A 12,559-nucleotide genomic window follows, 5' to 3' on the forward strand; every position below is an offset into this window, starting at 1 on the left:
CGTGAGGTTGTCTGCACAAGCGGCGTTGAAAAATAAAGGGAATTTCACTTTTTTGGGTGTATCAGAAACAACGCAGAGGCTAGAGTGCTGGATTTCAACACAGGAGTGGAGTAGGGAGGTAGGTAGGTAGGTGTAGAGAATGGAATAGGTGTACAACTACGGTATGCACGAGGTTTACCTGTAGTTTACGCAACTCAAATGTCGACATGGTCGCCGGCCGTGCGGGTCATTCTGGTCTATGCATTTCACATTTCACACATTGTACACACCATGTTCAGAACCCCAGAGCTGCACAGAGGAGCAGAAGGTTACATTAACATTTAAGGACCAAATTTAATGGGGTAGTACCCCTGCTATTCAGTTGCCGGTCCATTTTCTCACCAATGCAGTCTTGCTAAAAAAAAAACCGTGTATTTGTGTTAATAAATTATACACAAATTATTTTATTTTTGTCTTCGTCATGTTCGTTGATGCAAGGAAGATTCTGGCAGCTAGTGCTAGTGCTAGGGGTAGGCCTTGATTCAAAACAAAACTTCAGGCAATTAACTATTAATATTTTCTTTAAATAAAAAATAATATTGGACACATTTTTATTAATTAGTATATCAGCGACAGAGGGCTATCTATAATAATTCTTAAAATTTGTTTCTAATTCTACATAGTTATCGTAGGAGGTCCTGTTTTCGAGGTGTCCCTAAAATCGTGGCAAATCTTTTACCTCTCTGTGCGCGATGTAAACAGTCCCTAGATAAAAAAATTGTGGTTTTATTTGCCAAGCAAAGAGTCTCCTCTCCCTTGACCACAACTTAGAAACACGTAAGGCTCCACTGGTCATTTGCACTTGTAAATGCAAAAAGTTTGGTACTTTAGTTAGGCATTTCTACAAGGTACAAAAATGTCATAATGTTGAGGCCATATAAAAATATTTGCCCACCGAAAAAGTTTCATCAAACGCTATTTCAATTCACAATTCATGATGATCAAAATCATGTGACTCAATGTTTTGCTGAGCATTCTTGAAAAAAAATACCGAGGCTTAAAGAAGCCATGTGCCTTATATCATTTTCTAATATTTTTGGAGATTTTTATTTTGTATCTCGTATCAATACTATTATTAATATTAAAATTTAAACATCAGCTTGTTGATTCAATTATCACTGTTTATTTATACGCTTAATTATAAAAAAAAAAAAAAAAATCAGATTTGGAAGCCAGTAATTATTCACACTTTTTATATTGTTTATATTTTTTTATTTTTTGCAAGTTTCCATGGTAATTTAAAAAATTTATTATAAAAAAATATTTTGAATAAAATGAAGGCAACTGCTGGCTATACAGTCATACACAGAGTCTCAAAGAATACTTGTAGTCACTGCAGATGTTTCTTCCATGTATGGCTTCACCGGGAAACCATACTTTCTCGTTTGCCTGAAAACAGGAAAAACTCAAAACAAATGGGACCAGTTGAAGTCACCGAAGATCGGTGTGTGTTGTGAACATTTCAATGTCCATCAAGTTTTAATACATGTTTGCATACTTAATATTAACAAATGAAGATAATTAGGGCATCGGTTGATATGGCATCATTATTTTTTTCCCAATTCAAAGAAAAAGGCATAATAGCGTGAAAACTGGTAAGCAGAGGATATATCACAAATAGAAAAAATAAAGCGCTTCCATTGTTCCGTCAAATGAGACGGGCAAAACGCAAAGTTTGATAGGGACACATGCGCTAAAAAGGTTCAATAATCCTCTATCCTGCGACTGTCGGTAGGGTAGAGGGTTACGATTACCGCAACTCATTAATGCGCTAAATTTTTGTGGCCATGTGCCAGTGCTGCAGGGGAAATTCCCAGGTGAAACATCAAACCGGAACATGAAATGTTATCACTGCTCGGTTTCTTGCTATGTCTGGCTGCCTAAACCCTGGGCTTGTAGCTCCGATAAGGTGACCTTTCCTGTAATTTTGTTTACTATTGTGGAAGTCAACACAATTCTTTCCCTTGGCTTGGTGTAATGTTCTTACCTCTCAGGCTTTTGATTATTTGTGGCTTACAAGTTCTTCTTAGAACAATTCTTGACCATGTTACTACCATGATAAAATTGCATCTAGGCCTACTCTCCCTGATTCTGCAGAGAGTTCCCTGAAAACAAAACAGTCCTTCACTTTTCTGGTGAGCAAACGTGAATATCTCCCTGGTTATGGAAACTTTGTCCCTATTAAATTTTGAATGCTAAATTCTATTTCTCCCTGGTTGATTATTTAGGCTATGTATCCAGATTGTTTCATTATTTATTCATATCTTGACTGAACTTCATTACTCTGTTGATTAGTTTTCTCAATTTCTGTTTTTCCATGTGTTCTGTGCATGAATGGCCACTATGGTCTGTAAAAGGTTTTAAAAGAAAGCATTTTTATCAACGCTAGTTATTTGATTTGAAGTAAAAACAACTAATTTTGAATTTGATTTACCCTCAGTCTCAGCGATGAAAATTTCAAAAATGTGTTAACCTTGTTATGATATGTAATTGTTACAATGATGACAGGAAAAGAAAATGATAAATTTCCAAACGCACAATCCAGGCAGTTAGGATTTTGTAAGCCAGGAGGAGAACCAACAATAGGCCTATCCCATGGCGGTTAACTCCAAGAGTTCTTATGACCCCTGACCTTCTAACAGCTGTTGTACCTTTAGCATTGCTCTCCCAGTAAGCTTTTATCTGGCTTGACATTGATCATATGTTATCTCCAGGACTGTATCTCTGTGGGATTCTAGTTTGGTGTTTTTGCTTGATTTGTTTCCCCCTTTGTCTCCTGTGGTTCATTACTTTCTGTTGAGGTATGTAGAGGTGATAGTGATTGATAATATTCAATGACAGATTTGTCAGACTTTTTGAGATAAAATAAAGATCATTTTTCTGTTCACTGTGAAGGTAGAGTTTTTGAAATGCAATGCTTTAATAGAAATAAGGCAGAATTATAGAGAAAGTTACAATAAAAGTCACATGTAAAAGTTGCAGCTAAATACAGAGTCTACTTTCTGAGAAATCAGCACAAAACTGTAACAGTACTTTCACAGATTGTCAAATCTATCCAGGTTTAGCTGGTATTTTACGCATCTCCGGCTGTAGCATTCGCGAACGGACACCAACCCTCAGAAATCAGAGAAACGATTTGTTGATTCATGCATGAATCAGTTCTGAAATTCAAATGTTTTGGGAAAATGAAAGATTAGGGCCTATCAAAACCGTATTACCTCTAAGGGAACCCGTTCTCAAAATAGTTTACAGCTGTGGTGCTTCTCCCCAAGTAAGTTTTGATGATAATTTATTTTTGGAGTATTTACCAATTGATAACCTTACCAGTAAAAGTCCCATTTTCCCTGTCAGTGCCTTCATGTAATTTACCATGCATTTAAGATTCTTGCTAAAAATACCTCTTTTTAGAAACTGCAATAATACACGTTTTTGAGAAAAAGACTACAGTCAAGGCACACACACATACATTTTAAGCTGACCTCTCAAACTTGATTTTGGTCACAACTTGAGCCCTCACTCACCAGGGTTAATTCAGGCCTTGAACTACGACCCTAGAGGGGCACATTGATTTTCAGCTGGTGGAAAGGGCACTTCTATGAGAAATATGTAAACTTTGCAAAAAACGTGCAGCAATTTGTGGGTGCCATGGGTCAATTCAATGCCTGTCATTGAAGGGTGTGTTGTAACCAATAAAAAGGATTTTTTTGTTTTTGTTTACCCACATACATCGATGTGTGTCCAGCACTGCACACTCAGTAGGTTACCCACCGGAGTTTTGTGAAAACAATCCCAGGCATATTACTCAGGTGAGATTCGAACCCACGACCCCTACAACCCTAGAGCAGTGTCATATAAATAACTAGACCACCGAGACTGCCCGGTGGCCAAAGGCAGTTCGAATCCAATAAAAAGGTGTTATAAATAGAGCCGATTTAATCTGCCCTGCCAGTCCTTAAAATTGCGCCACGTTACCATTGTTCTAACCTTGGAGTGAATTCCTCCCTCCAAACTGAAATCTCTTGTTAAATTGATTCTGGCTTTGAAACAATTTTTCTTGTCTGGTTAAATTTTTGAGCTACAAGCCCTGAAATCTTGTGGATTTTCCAAAAAATCAAGCCCTGAAATATTAACAGCTTGTAGCATATTTTTTCCTTAAATGTTGTTCTTTTTTTAAAAAAATGATGTTATAAATTGTAAAGTCTAAAAACTTGAGGTTTGGAATGATTTCACTTCGGCCAGACTAAAATGGAGTACAATCAATCTTCCTGTCTTTAATATCAACGTGAATACAACAAAAGTCAGACACATAGAACCAGATACATGAAGGAGCCTTCGCCTGGATATTACACTTGTAGACAATCATACCTGGTGTTATTACTTCAAGCCCCATGGCCTATTTACTGACATATATGTATATTTAGACCAGGTGGAATGAGGGTGAAGTGTTGATTGAAGACTGGTAACCTCAACTGACCCAACTCTAACTGTCTTGTGTTATCAAATTATTGTCTCCTTGTGTAAATGTTTATATGGCTTATGTTGGGAGTTGAGTCTTCTTGTTGGGGGCATATGGCGCACCTGTCCTGAGTAAGTACAGTCATGTTACTTATTATCCCAAGATGTCATTGGCGGATGTTGATTTGAACGTGGAACACGCCTGTCTGGGATATAGGGTACTACCATGTACACCCTTACTTTGTTGTTGTTGTTATGTTTTGTTGTTGTTTATGCGTGAGATTTTTCAAAGCTCACCAAATGCGTGAGTCTCACGCCTAATGCGTGAGACTTGGTAGGTCTGGACTACTTATTTAACAGCATAATTATCGCAAATAAAAATATTAATAGGAAACAAGAAGAAATGTTCAGTTTTAGATGTTGGAGGCAAACCCCCCCATGGGGAAAAATCCATGCAGTCGAGAAGGGACTGAAAAACAAATCTAGATGCAAGGCTCTGGGCTGAGGTGGGATTGGAACCGGGGCCCACAGAGGTGAAAGGCAGGGAAAGAAACCACTGAGTCATACTGCTTTCCATTGTTCAGTAGGATGTGGCGTGTGGTGGCTAAGCGATCTAGTGCAGCGGACTCAAGTTCTGGTGGTTCAGTTATCAGGATGTGGGTTCGAATCCCAGTCGTGACACTTGTGTCTTTTAACCAAGATAATCGTTTCTCTTTACCCAGGGGTAAATACATGTATGTACGTACCTGTTAGGGCAGAGATGGTTCTTGTGATTGATTTAACTTGACAGACTTTACATGCCTGATTTTTCCCAAGAGTCAAGGGCACCTTAATGAGGAATTTGTTAGTTTCAAGGGGCATTGAGGAAATGACCAAAGGCATTGGAGGCAGTTGCCTCCTTCATGATTAAGCCTGACTGTTTTTTACGGGAATTAAATTTGGTTTTATTTTCACACGTTGGTTGTTTGACATATTAATAATAGTACAGGACACAATTGACTCTTCCAAGAAAAAACTATAGCTTCCCTTTAATTCATCGGTACTCTAATCTGTTTTGTTTCCCGAAGATTTTATAAAGGATAGCTAGGGCCCCACAGGTAGACCTATTTCCCACGGCAGGCAATAAATATGTCATCACAAGACATTCATTCAAGCTAAATACCCATAAAATTAGTTCACTCCATTACCTGAAGGAAATCATCAATTTGTTCAGATTAAGTCCCTGTGTCGAACTTGTTCCAATATATGATAGTTTCCTATGAACTGAATCAGATTTCCGTCTCAAATTAAGGGGGGCTGAACCGGGGTTGGATAACATTTCCTGCTGTTAATTGGTTTGAATTGGTGGGAGGTTGATTCCTTGATAAGAAGTGGCGCCCTTTCTTTCCCCCTCTTCAATCAACCCCAGCCGTCCCCTTTTCAAGGGATGTCAACTATTGACCTGTGACTGTATGTATGTAACTCTAAATACCCCAAATTAGTGAGGGAAAATGTTTGATTTATTGTGGTTTTTATTAAAATAAAGTTTAGGGGGAATAACATTTTCAAATAGTTTTATTTGAGTAATGCTGTGCATTTTGCAGTTTCAGTCAGAGAATGCTTTGGTTTGACAGTTCCCTCTCCGCATGAAATCATCATTGATAGTAAAATAATAAATGTGGATAGGTAGGCCTATATAGCCGATTGATGTACTTCCTGTTGATCCTTAAAATACCTCCTCTAGACCAAGGGAAGATTAGTGGCTACCCCTCTCCAAGTCCAAGACCAAGGGGGGACCCAGATACACTACCCAGTTCTTTATTCATTCAGATTTTGAGAACCTGTGATTTCTCTTCATACTTTCCTCCTGGTCTTGAGGACGGCCGCCCTTGAACCCCTGAGGTTTCTTCTTCTAGACCAAGGCAAGACCAGAGCACTCAAACTCTGCTTTTAAAGTGGTTTTTCATGCAGTCACACACATTATCTCAACTCAATACCACAAAGTGATTCAACTTGACTCAAACCTGTAAAGTGACTCATCTGTCGTTAAAGAGATTACAAGTTGGTGTCAATCTTCAAAAGGGACTGCGGCTATGGCTGGATCATTGCATCATCATGCGTTAAAGTATGGGTCGTCCATAGCAACACCTCCCATCAACAGCCAGAGCCGTAGCCACAAATTCGAATACAGCTTAATCACACAAATTTCCAAATAATTTAGATTTTACATGTAGGCTTAGATCCACAAGACCACGGGGCTTGTTTATGTAGCTCAAACTGTTGACTGGACCCAGAATTGTTTGTATCTAGAATAGAAATGTACAAAAATAACTGAGTCCTTACTAACGTATTCATAAAGTTTGATCTCATCCGTCTTTTGAGGCATATCAAGTATTACTCAATAGAATTTAGAAGGTATTTTTAAGACTCAATGTCAACATTGCAAGATTCTTCACAGTGAGGTATTTGTTATTCAATTGATATTTATTGAAAATCACAAGACCGCTGGACTTGTCCTGTCAGTGTCATAAGTCTACTTGCCCAACACTGAACCACTGGCCTTGGGTGTAAAATTTGAGCCCTTGCAACCATTCTAAAAAGGTTGCTCACATTGCGCTACAAATGTTTGAGCAAACTAATGTATCAGAAGGTTCACTTCATGTAGGTCACCAAATGTGCTTGAGAAATAGTTCCACTGGCTGAAATTCCAACGAATTTTCAGACGTGTCTGTACCGTAACTCCTGCTTTGAATTAAATGCGAGCCCCGCGTTCATTTCACGGCAGCAGGTCGCATTTGTCTTCAAACAAAACGGACAACAAACAGTGTGTGAAGCGAGACAAAGAATTGGTGTATTTGCACATAAAGGTCCCTGAAGAATGATGACTCAATGCAGATCTATATAGTCAATAGACTAACACTTGATCATCCCTGCGCCTTGGGACCCTCTACGCAATGAGAGAGGCAAGATTAGAATTCCGTCTCTCGTCAAGAAGCCCTCATAATATGGTCGACTCAATTGTGCAAATTAGCATCCCCTACCACGGGTCTGCTGCCGCCGAGTTAGTCCTATATATAGAGGCAAAAGGTGTTGGAAAACAAAAACAAAGGGTAGATTGCTTGACCCTCGAAATTAAATGTCACACGCTCATGTATTTTAAAGAAAAAAGAGTAAACCGTCTCCAAAGGAAAATATTCAAGAAATTTGCAATCGTGGAATTGTCTTGATTGGCAAGTGTTAAAGGGGCGACTGCCATCTGCTTTCCCGTTAAATGTGTGTGTAGCTAAGAGCGTGATGAACAGGTAGTATTTGATATGAAACTTAGTAAAAAGGGACCCGCTTGTACATGTAAATTGTTTTACATAAATTTTGAAACACAAAATAAATATGAAAACAAAATTATTTAAATCCAAAATTTTCCTTTAAAAGAAAGACTTGATATCATTGCAAAGTTTTGTGAGAAGATAGTCCAGAGTTACTTGGTTCCTTTACAATTTATATCCAAGTTCAAAATAAGCATTTTTATAAACATATGATTTTCAAAAATTTCATATTTCATATGGTTTCATAAAAGTGATACATTTTTTAACATGTGATGGTAGACAAAATGCTATTCATGTATACGAAAGTGTGCACTTTGTGTTAAAGTAAAAGTTAGATCACGTATTGAATATATAGAATCCAATTAGATATATTGTACACCTGTTTATTGTATCGAAAACAAGTACATGTACATGTACTACTGATAACCTCTGATCTAGTGTTAAAGGGATTGTATGCTGTATGCATATAATTGGGTCTCAGAATTCATAACTTCATATATAATGATTTAAGGCATTGCATGGTGAGGTCTCAGTATTGTATATTTGGTTTGTGGTAACACAATGTGTGTTGATCTAATTGTCAGGTAGAGTTTGTTCTTAGAGAACCGTCTTTCTTTATTCTACTACCGCGGAGTAGATTTATCGGATGTTCGGGAGACTTCTCAGTTGTGAAAAGAACTGTCCTGCTTTTTAACTACTACCCGGACGGAAGGTATAGAAAATTGGCTGGGACTTCTACTTTAGCTTAGAGGATCAAACATAACTGTACTACCGAGGAGTCAGTTCTTGACTTGGTCTCAACGTTTCGACTAGCTTGCTCTGTAGTCATCATTAGGAGACTGAAGATATGATAAGAAAGAAGTGTGCTTATAGGGGTTCAAAGGATCCAGTGTGAGTCAAACAGAGCTCTGATTGGTTCTGTGGTTGGCGGGCTCAGGGCTATTGTTAGGGTTGCCCATTGTTTGAGAAACCCCCCTTGGGTGTAGTGAGGTGTGTCAGTAGACTGGGGGTTGTTAGAGGAGGAGGGTGGTAGGAGAGTATGACAAATACTGCTGATGAAATAACTGATATCTTGTGGCACACACCTTGTATACCAATGTCTCTCAGGTGCTATGATTTGAGCCTGATCCCAATCTATCGCATGGTCTAAATCGGTGGAGTGTTTGACAACGGCTTGTCTTTATGGGTGTATAGCTTCGTTTCCAACTTATTGCGAGTTTGGTGTAGACATTGATTTCCGCTTTACGGAGGATCCGTTGAATTTTACGTGAGGTATGACCAATGTTTGGAAGGACCGTAATGGGCAAATCTTTGGATTGTGCAGACTGCGAGTTGTGTTTAGAAAGGGACTCTCGTTTGTTTGGGTTATACCAGTTCTCGGGTTTAGACAGGCTCTCTTTGAGAATTCGTACCTTTCTGTAAAAGTGTATACTAAGCGCCTTGATAATTGCAATCCATTGTTTGTTACAATCTATACAGTAGTTGTAAGAAATCCCATAAAACTAACCTGTGAAAATTTCATTTCAAAAGGTAGAAGCGTGTTTGAGATATTGCCGAAAATCTGGAGGGATTTCATGCAAGAAGTCATGCAAGAATAATCTGCAATTTGAAGACACTATTTGAGAAGCGTTACTGCAGAAGTGCTTCTCTGATTAATTTTGTTTGCGGATAAGAAGTAATATCTTTTCCCATAGCCGCAGTACTCCAAATTGAAAAGTAACTCAAAATGCAATCCAAAGTTGTGGTACTTCTTACCAAGTAAGTTTTTATTGCCATTAATTTTCAGAGTAATTGCCAATTGTCTCGAGACCCTTTAAAACAAGAGAACCTTATCCAGATAAGACGTGGAAGAACCATTTTCCGGTATTGTCAGAGTTCTAATGGGAGCGAAGCTTGAACTGATAGTGTGGCAATAGCCTAAGCTGTTGCTCGTTAGATATTATTGGGGAGAGTAGATTTCCCACACTCAGTGCAACCTCCCAAAATGCTCTGTTTCGGTGGGTTCCAAATTTTGCAGTTTAATGGTCGCTGGTGTCGGAATGTGCAAAAGACTTAGACTGTGTCTAAGAGATAGGTTTCTTTTAAAGGATTGTAAAGGATTTGTTAATGACTTCTTTTCTTTTCTTTTTTAAGAAGAATGACAAAATTAATTTAAAGTGATTTTTTTATCCTTGATTATTATTCTGATTGTGAATTCAGTAAACTTTACATTGTTTTTTTTCTTCTTCTGTGTTTGCAGTGTTTAATTGGTGTGCCAAGTAATTTAGTGCCAGTTCTGCATTGGTGTGAAGGTAAGAAAACTTAGGATTATTTTTTCCACAAATCTTCTCCCATGGGTTCTTGCTTTCTTGTCCATTTTAGTCCTGCCTCGCTCCTCATTGGACCCTGGTTCAGATCCCACCTCATACCAGAGTCTCTCATGCAGAATGGATATTAGTTCCTGACCTTGGTATTTCACATTTACTTTGTCATCTTCTCTTGCTTTTGAAGATTCATAAGATTCATTCACAGACCTGCTATGAATTAGAAGCAAAAATTATGTCTTTTGAATAAAAGCTATTTGCATTGTATGGCAATGAACCAAAACTATCAACTGAAATACAACAGCGTCGGCTGAGACTAGCAGGGCACTCATACGATAAACATCAAAGAACCTGTCTTTCAACTCATCACCTGATCACCAAAATGAAAAATAGGGGAACAACTTATCACCTGGTCACCAAAATGAAAAATAGGGGAACAACTGATCACCTGGTCACCAAAATCAAAGATAGGGGAAACAAAAGCTCAGCTGTGCAGACTGACAAATGTAGTTGCCAGAGACATCAGGGAGCTTCCAATTGATCTCCCCAACTAAATGAGGGATAGACAAGAATGGGCAAATCTCAACATGATTCTGACCTCTATCAATTAGAGAGAGAGAGAGGGAGAGAGACTTGACATGGGAATCAAGGTCCATCATTAGTTGGTTTTACCACCTGACCGCCCTCTTAAGCTAAAAAATGTCATGCACAATGAGTTTTAATTGCCTTTACAGCACAAAAACCTGGTAATTTGATTCTAAACAAAATGAAATTGATTTTATGTCATGTTATCGGAATAGAGAGAACAAAATTTTCCCCAACACAGATATTCAACTCTCTTTTCATTCTTCTTTAATCGTTTCCGAATAAGGTTCCAGAGAGATTCTGTTACTAAATCCACCCATCTATTTCTGGTAGCAGTGGAAAGCCTTACACCCAGCTTCTCGCACACCTCTGATTGCGATATTGGAACTTCGCGTTAACTGGTGAAACCAACACTCAACGACTTGTCTGAAGTATCCTCGTTAAAGATCTGACGTAAGTGATGACTTTCATTAAACGTCGCTACCGACTATGAAACAGGTGGCTGAGTGTGTCGCCACAGAAGCCTTGTGTTTCCACAATAAATACGAGCAAGACATTTAATTTAAATCTTGGTCTGTGCGTGTATGTGTGTGTATGTGACAACCCTCAGTTATTGAATGGTGGTTTGGCGACGCTGGTCAGACACAAGTGTCGTGAATTACTATATCGAGACTGTGCGTAACCCTCCAGTCAGAAAAGTGCTCTCGATATACTGAAACGAGTTTAACTCATCTTTGAGTGTCAGCGAGTTCATTCGCTACATCTGTTATGAATTTATACCTGGAATTGGTCTTCATTGGAAGCAATTTCTTCAGATGAAGCGACACGTGGGATTTACATTTACAACTAGAGTGTTTAAATTTAAGTTTTAACTAAATTCATTGTACTGAATTCTCTGTTTGACGTTCCAGAACTCTGTTTTGAAGCTTGCAAGGATTTTTTTTGCGGGGGACTTTGATCAATGCTGGAGTTTTCCCAGATGCTGTGGATGGTGACTGATGACAAGGTGTGCACAAGACAAGCTTGATACCAGAAATTGACTGATGGTCGCTGTAAAATATACAGATGATGTCATGACTCGAGTTCATGTGATGCTATTGTTTCAACTACGTGTTTAAGGAGACAATGGAAAGCACCAAGATGCCTTCTTGCGATGATTCTAAGCAGCCGGTGAGTCCAATCTCCATTTTGTTGTCTTTTCTTTTTCAGCTAAGTTGATGTCGTCACATTCCAGCAATGTCTTTTGATTTGAATGCATTTTAGAAAGACCCAGCCATTATGTACTGCAGTTTTCTCATTTAGACATTAACTTGTACAAAGTCAAGCCGGATTCTAATCTCAGGGTTTTTAAACTCAACTTTAAGAGTAGTTGTTGTATAAGTTATTTCTCCAAAGGTACATTTCTTTGATGTCTGCATGGGGCAAGTCTGACTCTGTTTTTCTTGTTTGTAGCCTCTTGTTGTTGCATCGTTGCCTTCAATGGGAGACTTTCTGGGACGATAGAGGGCAGCAGACTTACCGGGTAAATCCATTGTTCTCAGAATTATGCGCATGTTCAGAACTACGTAAACAATGGAAATTTACCCGGTATGTCTGCTGCCGCCTAGCGTTGGAAAGTCTCCTATTTCAAAATACATTGCTTTGATAGTACGATTAAGGTTAGGTTTTTTGTTTACCTGAAAATGTTGTTGTGTGTGCTTGTGAACATAAAAGTTGTTCAGACATCGTATATGATCCGTCGCAGGTCCCAAGATGTGAAGAAGTAATAGTGGATGGCAAATTGATGTACTTAGTTGAAATGAAGAACAAAATTTAATAAAAAAAACACCTCAATAAATGGGTATAATTGTTAGTGTTTGTTGTGACCAAGGTGTC

At 38.5% G+C, this 12,559-nt stretch overlaps 1 long non-coding RNA gene across 1 annotated transcript; it reads left to right on the top strand.

Annotated features, from left to right (window-relative positions):
• On the top strand, window positions 1-11,856 carry LOC117304888. Its single transcript, XR_004520626.1, has 4 exons — window positions 1-118; window positions 10,036-10,087; window positions 10,971-11,137; window positions 11,596-11,856. It is a non-coding gene; the product is annotated as an uncharacterized LOC117304888 (long non-coding RNA).
• Window positions 11,857-12,559: the final 703 nt, after the last annotated feature.

The sequence above is a fragment of the Asterias rubens genome, chromosome 21 (assembly GCF_902459465.1).
Source record: "Asterias rubens chromosome 21, eAstRub1.3, whole genome shotgun sequence".
NCBI classification, from domain to species: Eukaryota; Metazoa; Echinodermata; class Asteroidea; order Forcipulatida; family Asteriidae; genus Asterias; species Asterias rubens.